Below are 15,651 nucleotides of genomic sequence, written 5' to 3'. Positions count from 1 at the left end.
ATGGGTGAATGAGTGAATGTGTGTGTAGACGTAGGAATCAGTGAGTACGTATGTAGTAACTAGTATTGGTGTGTCAATGGTTTCAAAAATTATACTCTGTATTTAACACTGGGTGAAACAGAGGTTATATTAAAACGTGAGGAGATGCATTGTATTGTCACATGAATGATATCATCAGTGATGTGGTCATTGATGTCAAATGAGATGTCATCAGTGATCTCATCAGTGATGTCATTTGAGATGTCATCAGTGATGTCACTGACCATGTCATGAATGATGTAATATGTGACATGATCAGCAGTGGATTGCGGGTGCGCGATATATAGTTAGTGCAACTAACTATATATGGAATTTCAATGGTTTTGTGTGAGTAAAATAAGGTTTTTTAAATGCTAATTCCTAACTATATATGGTGTATAACCTATGGTTTTTTCAGTGAATTTTCAAGGTTTTGTAAATGCCAATTCCTAACTATATATGGTCTATAACCTATGGTTTTTTCAGTGAATTTCAATGGTTTTTTTAATAGCAAATATCATAACCTGTCGAATGTCAAGTACGTGGTAAGTAAAAACATTTTCGTGTTTATGCACACTGATCTGCTTTGAATGCTGCCCCCCACCCCTCATTTCTATTAGGAGTACTCTCTCTTTGCAGATAGTGAAGGGTAGTTAACGCAGCCCTTTGCCCCCTTTGTAATCCGTCGTGCCTGCTTCTCTCTCCATTTGATTGATTGTTCTCTTTGGTTCATTCTCTATTTACAAACAAGCACAGAGTCGCAATACTCTGTTTAGTCTTTGCAGATAGCGAAAAATCGTGTAAAAAAACAAAAGGAATCGAGCAAAATCAGTAGGCCACTAATGGGATCTCTTTTTGACCTCGCTAAAATAGAAACATTAGGAACAACCTGTTGAAAATAGCAATGCGTATGTACATAAGCGGCGTTCATTTGTGTTCACAGTACCCCTTGTTGATTGTTTGAATCGAGCATTGAATTGTTCGAAGTTAATTCTCTTAAGGATCTTCTCTGCCTGCAAACGAGGAAGAATAGGAATATTCTCTCTCCCTTTGCAGATAGTGAAGGGTAGGTAACGCAAGCCTTTAACACGTCGTACCTATTTCATTCCTCATTGATTGATTGATTGTCCTAACATTGACTGTTTGGGAATTAGTTCTTTTTGGAGGTATTCCCTGTTTGCAAATAAACGTAGGAAAATCTTTGCAAGTAGTGAAAGGGTACGTAATGCGGACCTTTCTCCCCCGTTGTAATCTGTCATGCCTATCTACTCCCCACTGATTGATGCACCTGTTTCACCCGGACCATTTACTAGAGATACGTCATCTGGCCCGACCAGAGAGCACCCCTAGTGAAAAGGACATATGCAATAATAACGAAGTGATCACTGTATCCTGTTAACAGAAACTTTAGCATGAAACAACCTGGAAAGAAAAGAATAGGAAAACGAAAATCAGTAGGCCACTGATGAACATGAACTTTTATTAAACAACGAACAAAGAAACGATAACATAACGTAATGATAAAACCTATTAATGTCCTAGAAACAAGAAAACGTTAAAATATGCCAGTGGTGAGAGACCAGAAAAACAGTAAGAGAAACCAAATCACCCCTCGCTGTCCCACCGCCTGCCACGCCAAAAAAATCGATAGACTAGGGAAAATGCAAGTCAGTATAACATCCGCCCCCACTCTGGAAACTTCCAAGGTGGGGCAGGGTTCCGACTACGCCCAGCCGGGAGCAGCCCATATAAGGCAGGTCCTGCTGCCACGCCTCGGCCAGGAGATCCTAACGTAGGGTGTAGCCGGAGGAGAGGCCGAGGCCAGCGGGACCCGGCCAGGGGATTGCCTTTACAACGCTGAACAGTTGCAGGGGGGGGGGAATGTCTCCTCGACCCTCCCCTCTCTCTCCCAGTCCGGCCGCGGTGGCCCTTGAGAGTTGCAGGTAGTCCCGCCACATGCTCTTCCGGTCCGGCCACCAACGGTCGGGGGGCCGAGGCCGACGGGATCCGGCTGCAGCCGATAAACCAAGAAACCCGTTCATGGGGCCAGAGCCAGGGGCGTCCGGCCGACATCTACCGGAAGCCCGGCCCGAAGACGGACGGGACACTTCTTCTTTCTTGAATAATGGCTGCGACAACACTGGGGGGGGATGTCTTGCACATGCCTCCGACCCCCCCCCCCCTCGTCCTCATCGCCTGGTCCGGCCATAACAAATCTCAAGCGAGACGCCGTGGGGTGCACTGGGAGGGAGAGACGGTGCGAACAGGCCTCTCCCGCCTCCCCAGGTGGAGGCTTCCCAGCTGCACCCTCAGCGCTCCAGGCGCCCGGAAAAGGGTTCTTCCACTGTGGCCATGCTGCAACGTCTCGCCCGGCAGGGTGGAGCCCGTCCGCTCATGTGACCCCGCGATCGCCGGTAGCTGCCGAACTCTCAAAATGGCGGTCGACCTGGCAAGAGCGGGCCCAGCATAAAGAAATGGCCCGGTCACTGGTTGACTCCACCACCGTAGTCCTCCACGACCTTGAAGATTCTAGAGGAGCCGCGGGAGTCTCCGACCCCCGATGGGGAATGACTGCCATGATCGCCCGTGGAGTGACGAAACTGTATCCGCGGGACGTCGGCGCTCCCATGCTGGCGCCAGCCTCACTTTGAATTACTAGAATCCTGCAGACCTCACTTCCGGTGAAAGCACAGTGTGACCCGGTAGGAAAAATTATTGCACCCCCTCCCCTTTTTGACTGATAGTTCAAACCACCGATCCTTTCCTTTGCCCTTTTAACGGAACTTTGGACTGCCTCCCCCTCTTTTACATTTTCTAGAGAAAACAAAACATTAACCACTACATTAGCATAGCAGTTGACACCAGAACTGTTTTCAAATTGAAAACCAACAACATCTTCAACATAATCCTTTTTGTTTCTGCTGTGACCCTGCTACAGCACAGGCATTGTCCCCAGCAGTAATTCTGCAATGCCGGTAAGAATAGCTGTGGTGCCTACTGGACTCACTCACCCCCGCGGCACCCCACGCCGTTATTTGCTGGGCGGCAACTTACTAGACATCACCTTCGTGCCATCTAGATTTCAGCGCGTTCTGCTGCCTTGGAACTATTCGCACAACAGACCGCTACTGACAAGAATATTTCATTATTGGTGCTGTCAATTTCAATAAATCTATTGGATAATTCAAAAGAAATTGCCACGGTCTCTTCGTTGTTTAAATGTTTTTACTGTTTTTGTTTTGTTGTATATATTTATATGTTATTAAAGTTTTATATTCCTACTACTTTGTTGGAGTGCTATATATTTTTAATGTGACACATAATTGTAAAAACTTTGATGTACAAAGAGTCATTCCTGGAATCTTCCGCTTCAGGCTCGGTCCCCTCCCCAATCACAATACAGGATGGTTTTCAGATAGTAGGAACACGTGTGGTGTGACGGATCTCATCGGGTGTGGGCCTTGATCTACTATAACTCCTTTGAAGAGGGGTGATTCTTTACAGCTGGGGCCATAAACTACATCTGCAGGGCTAGCTGATAGCCTGGACAATCGGACACAGAGGAAGAGGAGTGTCAGAGGGTGCGGTAGTGAATAGGGCGAAAGGGAGGTGTCGGGCGGGCACAGAGTGTGATTCTCAGGGAAGAGCAGCGCAGATGGGGGGAGGTTTATTGCCCATGCATAAGACAGAGAGCGGTGGTGACCAGTGCCTGGGGAAGATGCTTGCGTGGGTGAGGAGCCATGCTACGAATCGACAGCGTGCAGAGAGTGGGTCTGGTCAAGACATCTAAAATGGCTGCCGTGCACGACAAAAGTGTGGCATTTCAAAAAAGGCAAGATGGCGCAGACAATGTTTTTCAACACTTCCTCATTTCCTTCGAATCGAACGTTAACAGACGTTGGGGCATATTACCAAAGTTAAGCGATATTTATCGCTAACGATGCTTACCAACGAATTTTTTACCACTAAGCATCGTCAGAAATTATCGAAGATAAACCTTGCTATTATCAAGGTTTATCGCAAATGCGATAATAAACGGCCGCAATGCATGAATATCGCTAAAAACTCAGCGATATTCATGCATTACCGAGCTAATGCTCTTAGCCATGTTATCCACCTCCCATTGGATAACATGGCTAAGAACTGCTCAGGGCAGGTGTTACTTTTTGGAGATATTCGCGCTTAGCGCGAATATCTCCAAAAGTTGGTAATAGGAGATAGATATCTTGCATGTTGTAATGCAAGTTATTGTGGTATATGGAACTCATACCATAATCTCTCAGGAAAGCAGAAACTGATCCTTTTGGGACCGCCTAAAAAGGCCTAGGGGGTGAGGAGTACTCTACTTTGCCCCCTTTTCACGTTCCGAACTATTTTATTTTACTCTCTTCTGTAATTACACAAAATAGCAGCGATAAGATGCATCGGAGACACACAGTGAGAGAAAGGAGGCCGGAGATGAAGAAGAGATGTCAAATACACATTGGAGATAATATAGTGGCAGAAGGGAAGTAAATATGAGTAAACTTACCATGTAACATAAAAATGTTGCACTCTATACTATAAGTCTCATTTTATACTACAATCACTTCGCTACAACCTCATAAATTAAAAATAAAAATGAATAATGTCTCAAACAATTTTTGATTTCTAAATATAAATTTATTCTTCAGAATTTTCTAAACTTGAAAGAACTAGTAACATGTCCTCATCAGCAATGTCCTCATGAAAAGTCTCCAATGATGATTCTTGTAACTCTATGGTCTCCAAACACTCGATAAATTCGCCATCAAGAGATTGATCAAAAAAATCATTCAAGTCATCTCCTCCTTGTGACAATATTTCATTATTGGTGCTGTCAATTTCAATCAATGTAGTGGAATCATTCAAGTCATCTCCTCGTGACAATATTTCATTATTGGTGCTCTCAATTTCAATCAATGTAGTGGAATCATTCAAGTCATCTCCTCCTTGTGACAATATTTCATTATTGGTGCTGTCCATTTCAATCAATCTAATGGAATCACACAAGTCATCTCCTCCTTGTGACAATATTTCATTATTGGTGCTCTCAATTTCAATCAATGTAGTGGAATCATTCAAGTCATCTCCTTGTGACAATATTTCATTCTTGGTGCTGTCCATTTCAATCAATCTAATGGAATCATACAAGTCATGTCCTCCTTGTGACAATATTTCATTATTGGTGCTCTCAATTTCAATCAATGTAGTGGACAATTCAAAAGAAATTGCCACGGTCTCTTCATTGTGAGCCATTTTATTTTGAAATTGCTTGCTGTAAATTGCAGAAAAAAATAATCACTTTCATTTATCGTTTTTAGTAATACATAATATAAAACTAACTTTATCAAGTATTTAGTATAACAGAAGGACTGCAAATAAATAACAGAAAACATTTTTCAAATTATCTTCAAGTGTACAACATAGTTCCCCTTACAAATTAACAACTCACCTTTTTAAAAGTAGGAGAAGTGTTAGTACTGTGTAAATCAAACACCAGAAATTCACCACCAAAAATTCCTCACAAATGTACCTCAGACAGTAGTATCACAAAATGGCTGTGGTTTCCTCTCATTTGAAATATATACATAACCAATTAACTTTCATCACACACAAATACAAAACCAAAATAACATTTTAATTGGTTCTAAATTTCAACACTTTCAAATGTGTTTTCCCCATGCAATTTTCCATAGGACATTTACATACGTCTACAGCCTGAATGGCTGAACGGAATTACACCAAACTTGGCAAAATGGTACATCAAACCTAAGAGGTCAGGAAGGATCTACTATGCACCCTTATGGTCATTTCCCCCTTCGCTTTGGCCTCCTCTTGTCTCTCAATCCTACCGAGAGACAAGATGGCGGCCGCTACGGACTGTTTGGAATGTTGACAGACGCCGGAGAACCAATCAGCTTCGCAAAGCTCCGTAACGCAAAAAGTACGCGAAGCGGAGCGCTGTTACAGATATATATCTTTTTTTGAACGTTAATTTCTCAAAATCCACTGGAGCACATATATTGAGACCTAGCAAAGGCACATCGGGCTACCAGTCCCTAATATTTTGCCAAGTTTCGTGCAAATCCATTCAGCCGTTCGATTATTATTATTATTTTTTTTTTTGCCCCGCGGGGCCCTTTTAAAACCTCCACATCAAACGTAGGGGGTCAGCGAGGATCTACTATTCCCCCTTATGGTCATTTGCCCCTTCGCTTTGGCCTCCTCTTGTCTCTCGATCCTACCGAGAGACAAGATGGCGGCCGCTACGGACTGTTTGGAATGTTGACAGACGCCGGAGAACCAATCAGCTTCGCTTCACAAAGCTCCGTTGCGCGAAAAGTACGCGTCCTGGGACGCTGCCTGGTCCGCTGTTACAGATATATATCTTTTTTTAAACGTTAATTTCTCAAAATCCACTGGAGCACATATATTGAGACCTACAAAAGGCACATCGGGCTACCAGTCCCTACAATTTTGCCAAGTTTCGTGCAAATCCATTCAGCCGTTCGGGCTAAAAGTGAGGCCAACCGCCCTATGGAAAACTCAATGTTAAAAACATGTTTTGGGACCCCCCTTTTTTCTCGGCCCCCCCTTGACGAACCCCCCCAAATTTTCAAGGGCTGCTCAGAAACAAAATGTGCCATTTTCCTGAAAATTTCAGCCAATTCCGTCCACAAACGCCAAAGTTATTAGACATAGAATTTTCAAAAATCCCATAGAGAAAAAATCCTAAATATATATACCTACTGGCGACCGCCAGTAGGTAATATATATATATATATATATATATATATGTATAAATTGTAAATAGGCCCTTTTGTACAAAGATATATGTATGTATTTATATTTTTTTTTACTTCTACTGTCTTACAAGAAATGCACGCCGTTTCACAATAATTTACAGCGTTGACTGCATCATTGTGCTATTTCATTTATTTACTTTAACCCCTTAGCTGCGGGGGGCGTGGCTTGGCCGCTGTGCGCAATGGCTGCCTAACTTCGCAGCTCCGCCGGCCGAGCGCAAAATCTGTTAATTATCCGATCAAAACACGCTGCATTTCGGACCTACTTGTGCCCTGAGCTTGCTGCGGTATCCAACCCTGACTTGTCGAAGTGTGGCTGGCACGGCACTAGCTGCTTCGTAGTTACAACCGAATACCTGCCGGAGCGGACAAGAGGCCTACGCGGCTGACCCAAGCCGGGGACTAAAGTAGCGCGAGCCGCCGGAGAGAAGATCAAAATATTCGTACGTGGGCTGGCTACATCTGAGTGGTGGACAACACGACAAGGTTGGTGACCAGGGGAGGGCTGCGGTGTGGCCAGTGCGCAGAGGATGTGCTTGGAACAGTAAATTGGTTGATCACCGCTGCGGAGATCTGCCTGACGGAGCCTGCGAATCGTCGGAAATCGCCTACGGCCGGTGAGAAATAGTCAAACAGCCGGGAAGCGCCGGAAAGGTGAACACTTGCATTCCGGAGGTCTATTGACTATTTGGGGGACACCCTAACACGTCTTGCGGGGCGATTATATGCACACCGTTGAGATCGAACTCCCTAAGGTCCCCCTGCTTAAGGCCGGGAATTGCACCGCCATTTTGGGTCACTGTACAGCACGAGCAAGAGAGCTATTCTGTGTGCCTAGTTTGGTTCATTGCCGATGTTTTATCACTCAATATATGTTATGTTATGTTATGTTAAAATAACTTTTACCGCGCACGGACACCAAGTGGTTTCATGGCGCTCATAGACAATAACAGGGAAGCGGACAGCAAGATTACTCAAGAGCTAGTTGAAAGAGATGAGTTTTCAATAATTTACGAAAACAAGAGTAATTGGGGCAGAGTCGGAGTGAGATTGGAAGAGAGTTCCACAGTGCCGGGGCAAGGTACGAAAAGCGCGAGCCACCGTGCTTTTTGCGTTTTTGTACCTGGGAACAATTAAAAGATTATGGGTAGTTGAGCGGAGATTTCTTGAGGGAATATGGCGCTTGAGACAGGAGGAAGTGAAAGCCGGAGCAAGAGCAAGAAGGGCCTTAAAAACAGTGCAGCCCAATTTGAAAATGCAACGGGAGGCCACTGGGAGCCAGTGCAATTTCCTCAACAGGGGTGTGACATGTTGATGTTTGGGCTGTTGAAAGACCAGTCTCGCCGCCTGGTTCTGTACCAGCTGAAGCCGATGAAGGTGGTAAGCAGGAATCCCAACATAGAGAGAGTTAGCATAGTCAACACGGGAGGTGACCAGAGCCATAATGACAAGTATGAGAGCCTCAGTAGTGAGAAACCTACGGATTTTGCAGATCCTGCGGAGATGGAAAAGCAGGAAGATGTGACAGCATTAATTTGAGGTCTCATAGATAAGTCACTAGATATAATCACACCGAGGCTCTTCACCGAGTTGACAGGACAAGGCGGAGGGCCAAGAGCGGGGGGCCAAAAACTGGGGCTCCAGGAGTTGGCTGTCCCTCCTGTTAATACTAACTCTGTCTTGTTGGTATTGAGCTTCAGCTGGCTAAAGTGCATCCACTCAGAGATGGCAATCATGGTGGATTGGAAATTGGCACAGGAAGAAGGGGAAGAATCAACAGGAAAAATTAACTGTAAATCATCCGCGTAGTTAAAGATAGTGACGGGGGTGTGACGGAGAGAAACAATAAGGGGTTGTATATAAAGATTAAATCAAAGAGGTGAGAGAGCAGACCCCTGAGGAACACCACAGGAAAGTGCAGAATAAGAGGCCGAGAAGGTAGACAGATGAACTGATTGGGAGCGTTGGTGCAAGAAGGACCTGATCCAGATTAAAGCCAATCCCTGAATGCCCGCATTGTTGACACAGTCGATCAAGATAGCATGATAGATCGTGTCAAAGGCAGCCGACAGATCCAATAAAACAAGAGCCTGAGCCAGATTCTTATCGGCGCCTTGTCTCAGTGCATCCATAACGGCCACGATGACAGCTTCAGTGGAGAGAGATGGTCTAAAACCGGCTTGCTGGTCATCTAGGAAAGAAGACCCTTAAATGAATTCGCTGAGACAGCGGGTGACATATGTCTCCCAAATTTTCTCCAAGAAGGGGAGAAGGGAGATCGGCCGATAATTGCTCAGGACAGAAGGATCAGCACCGGGTTTTTTAGTATGTGGATCACAACCGTCTGTTTGAAAGCATCAGGGACAGAACCTGTGGCAAGCGAGCTGTTAAGAAGTGCCAAGGGAGGATCAGGGCAAGCCAAAAAGGCAGCTTTTAAAATTTGAGGGGGACAGCAATCATTGGGGGAATCCGAGCCCACCGTATGTACTAAAGAAAGGATATAGGAGGAGACCTCTTCGGAGAACTGCTGGGTGGCGATGTTGTATCTCATGTTTGATGGCTTGAAGGGAAGAACATACCCTGTATTGCGCATTTTTTCATCTGCACAATATACGGGCATTACGCATCCCCGGCGCTGCGGGATTACACTAGAGGATTGACCTACACTGGCGGTTGAAATTGGAAATTTCTGTGGTGTGAGACTCGAAGCGTATTATGAGACATGTGCCATATATATCCATGTACGCCGACGATATGACCATATATATGGTTAACCCGGAGGAAAATTTTGATCCCCTGATGAGGGAGTTTGTACGAAACGGGGGACTGTCGGGCATATTGATAAATTGGACAAAGTCAGTAATGTTGCCATTGACTGATGATACCAAACAGTGTGAAACAGCATACCCGATTACGTGGGACTCGACTGAGGTTAAATACCTGGGCATATGGTTCAGCAGGTCCATACAAGAAATCTGGCTCGCCAACTATGTCACGGCCATGGACTGGCTGGAAGTAAAGATTAAAAGATGGAAGACACTGCCGCTCTCTCTCACGGGACGTATAGCAATAACTAAAATGGTAGTATTGCCCACATTTCTATATCTGTTTGTTAATATTCCTCTGCCCCTTACCGTTCACTTTTTTAAACGCCTCCGGACGGCCATTTCGGAATTAATATGGGCGGGAAAACAGCCGAGGGTCTCCTGGAACCTCTTGACACTCCCATTCAGTCAGGGCGGACTCGCTGCGCCTGACTTTGAATTATATGCCTATAGTGCCCAAGCCTAATATTTGCACTACTGGCATCACCCAATTCCGTTCCAACCACATGTGGAAATTGAGTTAGATGTGGCTGCACCCACCCCTCTAAATACTACAGTCTATCACCCTTATAAAAGATCGCCGACTGACATAAACACGGTCGAAGCGGTAAGATGGGCATGGTTGAAATTAGCCAAATTAGCGGGAATTCCAGAACTATTTGCTGCCTCGATGCCACTAGGGGGGTAATCCACTCCTGGGGCCTCTGACGGACAGAGGTGTAACGGATAGAGCACGAAAAAAAGGTTTAAACCCGGCCGGGTACTTGTACCCAGACAATACATTTTTGACATTACAAACCATGTGTGCACCTGATGACCCTACTGCCTCGGACTTGTTGTTGTACTACCAACTGAGAGCGGCATGTAGAGCTCGATATCCGGATTTCCCAACAGCACCTCCTGCGCTGCCTGCGTTGGAGGAGCTTCTTTCTAAAGAATCGCCTCGTAAGCTAATAACGCGCATTTATAGAGTAATGCAAGATACTGCCCCGGTGCTACTTAGCTCGTCAAAATCGGAATGGGAGAGAGAGGCCGGTCTAGCGATCACAGATAAACAATGGCAAATATGCTGCTCGCAGCTTGAAAATCTGTCACCAAACTATAGACTGAGGCTGATTCCTTTTAACTATCTTCATAAAACGTATCGCACACCCAAACAGCTACTGAGGATGGGTCTTCAAAACGACGCTAAATGCTGGAGATGTGGACGCTACCTTTTTCCACCTGACCTGGGAGTGCAGACAGATAGAGAAATATTGGATAGAGGTAATCCAGCATATAGGGCGCATGGTAGAACTAGATTTGAGACTAGACCCTGTAGTGGCACTGTTGGGTTACGTCATGGAAGTTCCTAGTAACGCCCGCAAACTGGTTGCCCTGCTCTTATTGCTGGCAAAAAGACAAATTGCGATCCATTGGAAGAGAGGGTCTCCACCTACAATAGCAAACTGGATAAAATCAGCGGTCTACTGCAAGGACCAATTGACAACCTATTGGGAACTTATGCCACTGAGGTCCAGACCTACTGATATATGGGAACCATTAGTGGGATGGCTGAGTCGAGTGGGAACAGACTTGTGTATTGAAGGATTGTTTGTGATGAATGAGTAGCTAGTCGTTTCTTTGGGATGGGGGGAGCCGACTGACGTGTGATGTAAAGGACAGAGGTGTGTCCTTCCGGAGATTTAGACTAAAGGATGACGGGTATTGTGGAAACCTTTTTTTTTTTCTGTTGGTATGAATGGTTGCTATCAGTATATGATCTACATGGATGGAATGCAAGATGAGTACTCTATAATGCTAGTCGTAGGGGGTTGTTATGGTGCTTTGTTCTGTTAATTCCAAACCTCATACATCTCATAGATACCTATATCGCACATTTTGTGACAATCTAGAATGCGTTTTTCGATATTGATCAAGACCGGTCACTTTTTGATGCCGCTGTATGACAGTGTACAATATCAATTGCGATGTTATCATGTCAATATAGCTGCCTGCCTCCGGGTTGTTGGCCTCTAGCAGTGTTAAAGATATGATTGTCAATAAAGGTTTTGGAAATAAAAACAAAAACAAAAAAAAAAACCTTAGCTGCGGCGGCTATTCTGCCACAGCGCTAGGGGGGCCCGCGCGGCGCTCCCGTACTAGTGGCGGACCGCTCCGTCATGAGCCTCGGGTGGGCTGTGCTTGTGACGGAGCGGTTCCGTCATGGCCCCGCCCGCTCAATAAAATGCGCCGCGGGGCGTGACGGAACCGCTCCGTCACCAGTACAGCCAACCGAGCATGGAACGCGTTAAAGCATGCTGCACAGCAGCTCACGCTGCTGTCTAACGTCTAAAAAACATTGACAAAACCAATAGATTTCGCAGAGATGAAACCTATTGGCTTTGCCAGTGCTTGTTTCCTGTTTGGGCCCGGCAGGGTTCCACTGTGGGACGGAACAGAAAAAAGTACATCTGACCATCCACTCCAAGTAGGGTGGATGGTCTGATGTACCTACTCCAGCTGCCGAGCGCTGTTGGTGTAGGGTTTACGAGGGCGTAGGCTGCGGGAGTATGCCGTCGGATACATGACAGCCCACCTGACTCTAAATGGGGCTGGTGGACTGTCACTTTGGCGGTCAGGTACTCTGGCATGTTTGTGGTTGTTAGATTTTGTGTTTATATAGTATTAAATAGCAGACCGTATATGCCACGTACATTTACCCACTTGGGGTATTATATAGACTTTTCATAGTAATGCACAATATAATTGCATTTTTCTCCAGTATTGGAAGTATTGGACTGATATATTACAGATATGATTTGCCGATGGGCTTAGGAGTTAGTATTACCAAAATGCATTATGGTTCTGCGATATTCAGAGCAGCCAGTCGATGGAGTGGGCGTTTTAAGTTTTAGACACAAGGTTCACACAATGAATATATTTATTACAATATCATGGTTTTGAATGATTACCTGTGCCTGAAAAAGTGATGTAACTTTACATTATATATATAACCAATGTTCATCGCAATGGGGAAGCCAGCTATAGCGCTATGGACTTGCTAAACTAAGTTTCTCAAAGATGGCCGCTATGCTAGTTTGTTTACATGAGTCCTATGTTTATGTTCACACATGTTTGTTGTCACGAAACTTTATTGAAACTTTCAGTCAGTCAGACAAGCTTTATTCGACGATTGTCATAAAAGCAAACAGTACATACAAATAGAGTTTAGACATATGAATAAAACATTTTAAATACATTTTTTTTTAATTGTGAGTATTTACATATAAAAACCCATGAATATTATTGGAACTTTATTTAATGGACCTGTTTTTTCGAATGAATTACCCGTGAGCAAGGCGAGTTGTTCGCTGAAACGCGTTGGGTTTTCATTTGGATTCAACATGCTGGAATGTATTTAAATAAATAATCCTATCTTGCAACTAAATTGGAGTGGCAATTTCGTTTTGGAGAGTGCATCGGCGTATTTGTATATACTTGGTGGAAAAGTATTTTGGACAGGGAAACCTCTGACCCTGTGATGCACCGCAGTCTTAGTGTCCCGGCGTTTTCGGAGGTAGTGAAACGGTGATATATATTATTTTATGTATACATTGTAAATAGGCCCTTTTGTACAAAGATATATGTTTGTATTTATAATTTTTCTACTTCTACTGTCTTACAAGAAATGCATGCCGTTTCACAATAATTTACAGCGTTGACCGCATCATTGTGCTATTTCTTTTATTTACTTTAAAGCATGCTGCAAGGCAGCTCGCGCTGCTGTGTAACGTCTAAAAAACATTGACAAAACCAATAGATTTCGCAGAGACTAAACCTATTGGCTTTGCCAGTGCTTGTTTCCTGTGTGGGCCCGGCAGGGTTCCACTGTGGGACGGAACAGAAAAAAGTACATCTACCATCCACTCCAAGTAGGGTGGATGGTCTGATGTACCTACTAGAGCTGCCGAGTGCAGTTGGTGTAGGGTTACAAGGGCGTAGGCTGCGGGAGTACGCCGTCAGACACATGACAGCCCACCTGACTCTAAATGGGGCTGGTGGGCTGTCACTTTGGCGGTCAGGTACTCTGGCATGTTTGTGGTGGAGTACCCTGTCTGTCAAACTCAAAATCAGGCCCTTAGTCCTATGTTTGGCACAAAGTGCTTCATATAGATGGACAGTTTATTTTGCTCTTTCAGGTCTTTGACAGTTTTTTTTAAACAAAATTCTGCTATCATATCTTTCCACTCTCTATTAGGAACCAACATTCTGAGGTTAAATTGCCTTTTACGGTTTTCTATGTTGTTTAGAGATCTCTGAGGTACTCTCTGCAGTAGGCCCAGTGCAATAATGCAGATCTCTTTACTTTTCTTTTAGTTTCGTTTGAGAAATGCTCATGGTAGCTTCTGTCACATCTCTTTTAAAAGCCATCACTTCCTCTTTAATTTGATCGGTATTATCTTTTAACTGCTCTTATTTAGACAGAGGTGAGTAACTGCTAATTGCCAGCTCTTCCAGATTTTATTGTTACTACAGTGAGCGCAGCAGAACAGTCTTTTTGATTGCTCAGTGGTTGCATTAGGCCCCTTTGCTCATGAGCTAGAGATAATTTTAGCAATGAACACAAAACTTCAGATAATGCATTCACCCAACACGCCACCAAACCAAAAGAAAGACTCTTTGAAATACGAAATACACAATAGATAGATATAGAATATTTCACATGTATTCAGTACCTATAGAGCCTTATCAAAGTCCATATTTCCACACGTCAAAAATACTTCAGGCAGAACATCTCTTGCTTATGAAAAAGATTTAGCATAACCACCTTGCTACTTATGGCTTTTTTTAAGATTAATGTGTTGCAAAATTTCCTACACATTTTTTTGTTAGTTTTCCCTGCTTAGCAAATCCTGGTGTTCAGCTTAGCATGCAACTGCATCTCGAGGCAAAAGACTTGTTGATGCTTCTTGTCTGTCCCAATGTTAATAGTGCAGCTCTCTGCTTGTTCTGAATTACCACCTTGCAGGGAAATGCAATATTGTTCTTCCAAATGAAGCTTGATGCGGTGCAGCGTCAGGCTTTGTTTTGTGCACATTATTATCTTTGCCTTTTCCTTTAAAACGGCGACAGTGTGCTAGAACAGCAGTAATGGAATAATGTGAGAATTGTTTATGTTAAATGTTGAGTAACAGTGGCAAATGGATTACCCGGGGTTAAGCTTAACTGATGCAGTCGTCCTACTGAGTTACGCATCTGTAACCATTCGCAAGCGTAACTTTAGCAAATCATTAACATGAAGAAATAAAACAAGCTGATGGATCGAGTCCAAGTAAATACAGTAAAAGATCAGGGGCATATTCAGGATGAACTAATACATTTAGAGAGAAAACTGAGCATCATAAGGACATTGCCTCATGAAACACAAATCCCGCCTTACCAATTTAACTTGTTTCTGCAGTGCAAACTAAACTTCAAACCTGCATGAGGTGGAAATTGAGGTGGAAATTGAGGTGGAAATTGCAGGTTTGGAGACAGTTCTGAGCTGTAGCACTAGACACTAGGATCACTAAAAATCATAAACCTTGTACAACATGCATATCGCTGATCATAGGTAGATTCTGTCAGTGCCAACAGTGTCGCTTCAGATGCTGCCTGACTGAAGGATCAATAAGTGAGCTAACTGAGATATCCCAGTAAACCAATGAGCTAGGTGAAGTGCAAACCACATTGACACCAGACCCAGAATAAGTTGAATGGATTCAATCCCATGCTGCTCTTCAATCAACCGAGTAAGGGAAAGTGGACAGAAGCTCACTTAGCCCACTGCGATCCTCTTCCGTTCGATATGGGGTGTGGTGTCAAGAAATGCCTCGACCTGCAGCCCTTGATTGATTCAAGATATCAAAACATTAGAGACAAACAATATAGCATGTCAGTATGGAGGAAGGAGACTGACAGAGACATCCATAGAGATAGTCTAGTGCTCTGCTGTGCTG

At 44.2% G+C, this 15,651-nt stretch overlaps 1 protein-coding gene across 1 annotated transcript in view; it reads left to right on the top strand.

The window, feature by feature from the left end:
* The window catches only part of POMT2 (protein O-mannosyltransferase 2), a 425,522-nt gene that overhangs the window by 117,261 nt on the left and 292,610 nt on the right, over positions 1–15,651 (top strand). The gene's annotated exons all lie outside the window — the stretch shown is intronic.

The sequence above is a fragment of the Lissotriton helveticus genome, chromosome 9 (genome assembly GCF_964261635.1).
Source record: "Lissotriton helveticus chromosome 9, aLisHel1.1, whole genome shotgun sequence".
NCBI lineage: Eukaryota > Metazoa > Chordata > Amphibia > Caudata > Salamandridae > Lissotriton > Lissotriton helveticus.
The sequence above is the reverse complement of the archived record's forward strand: the minus strand, read 5'-3'. Positions and strand labels throughout refer to the sequence as shown.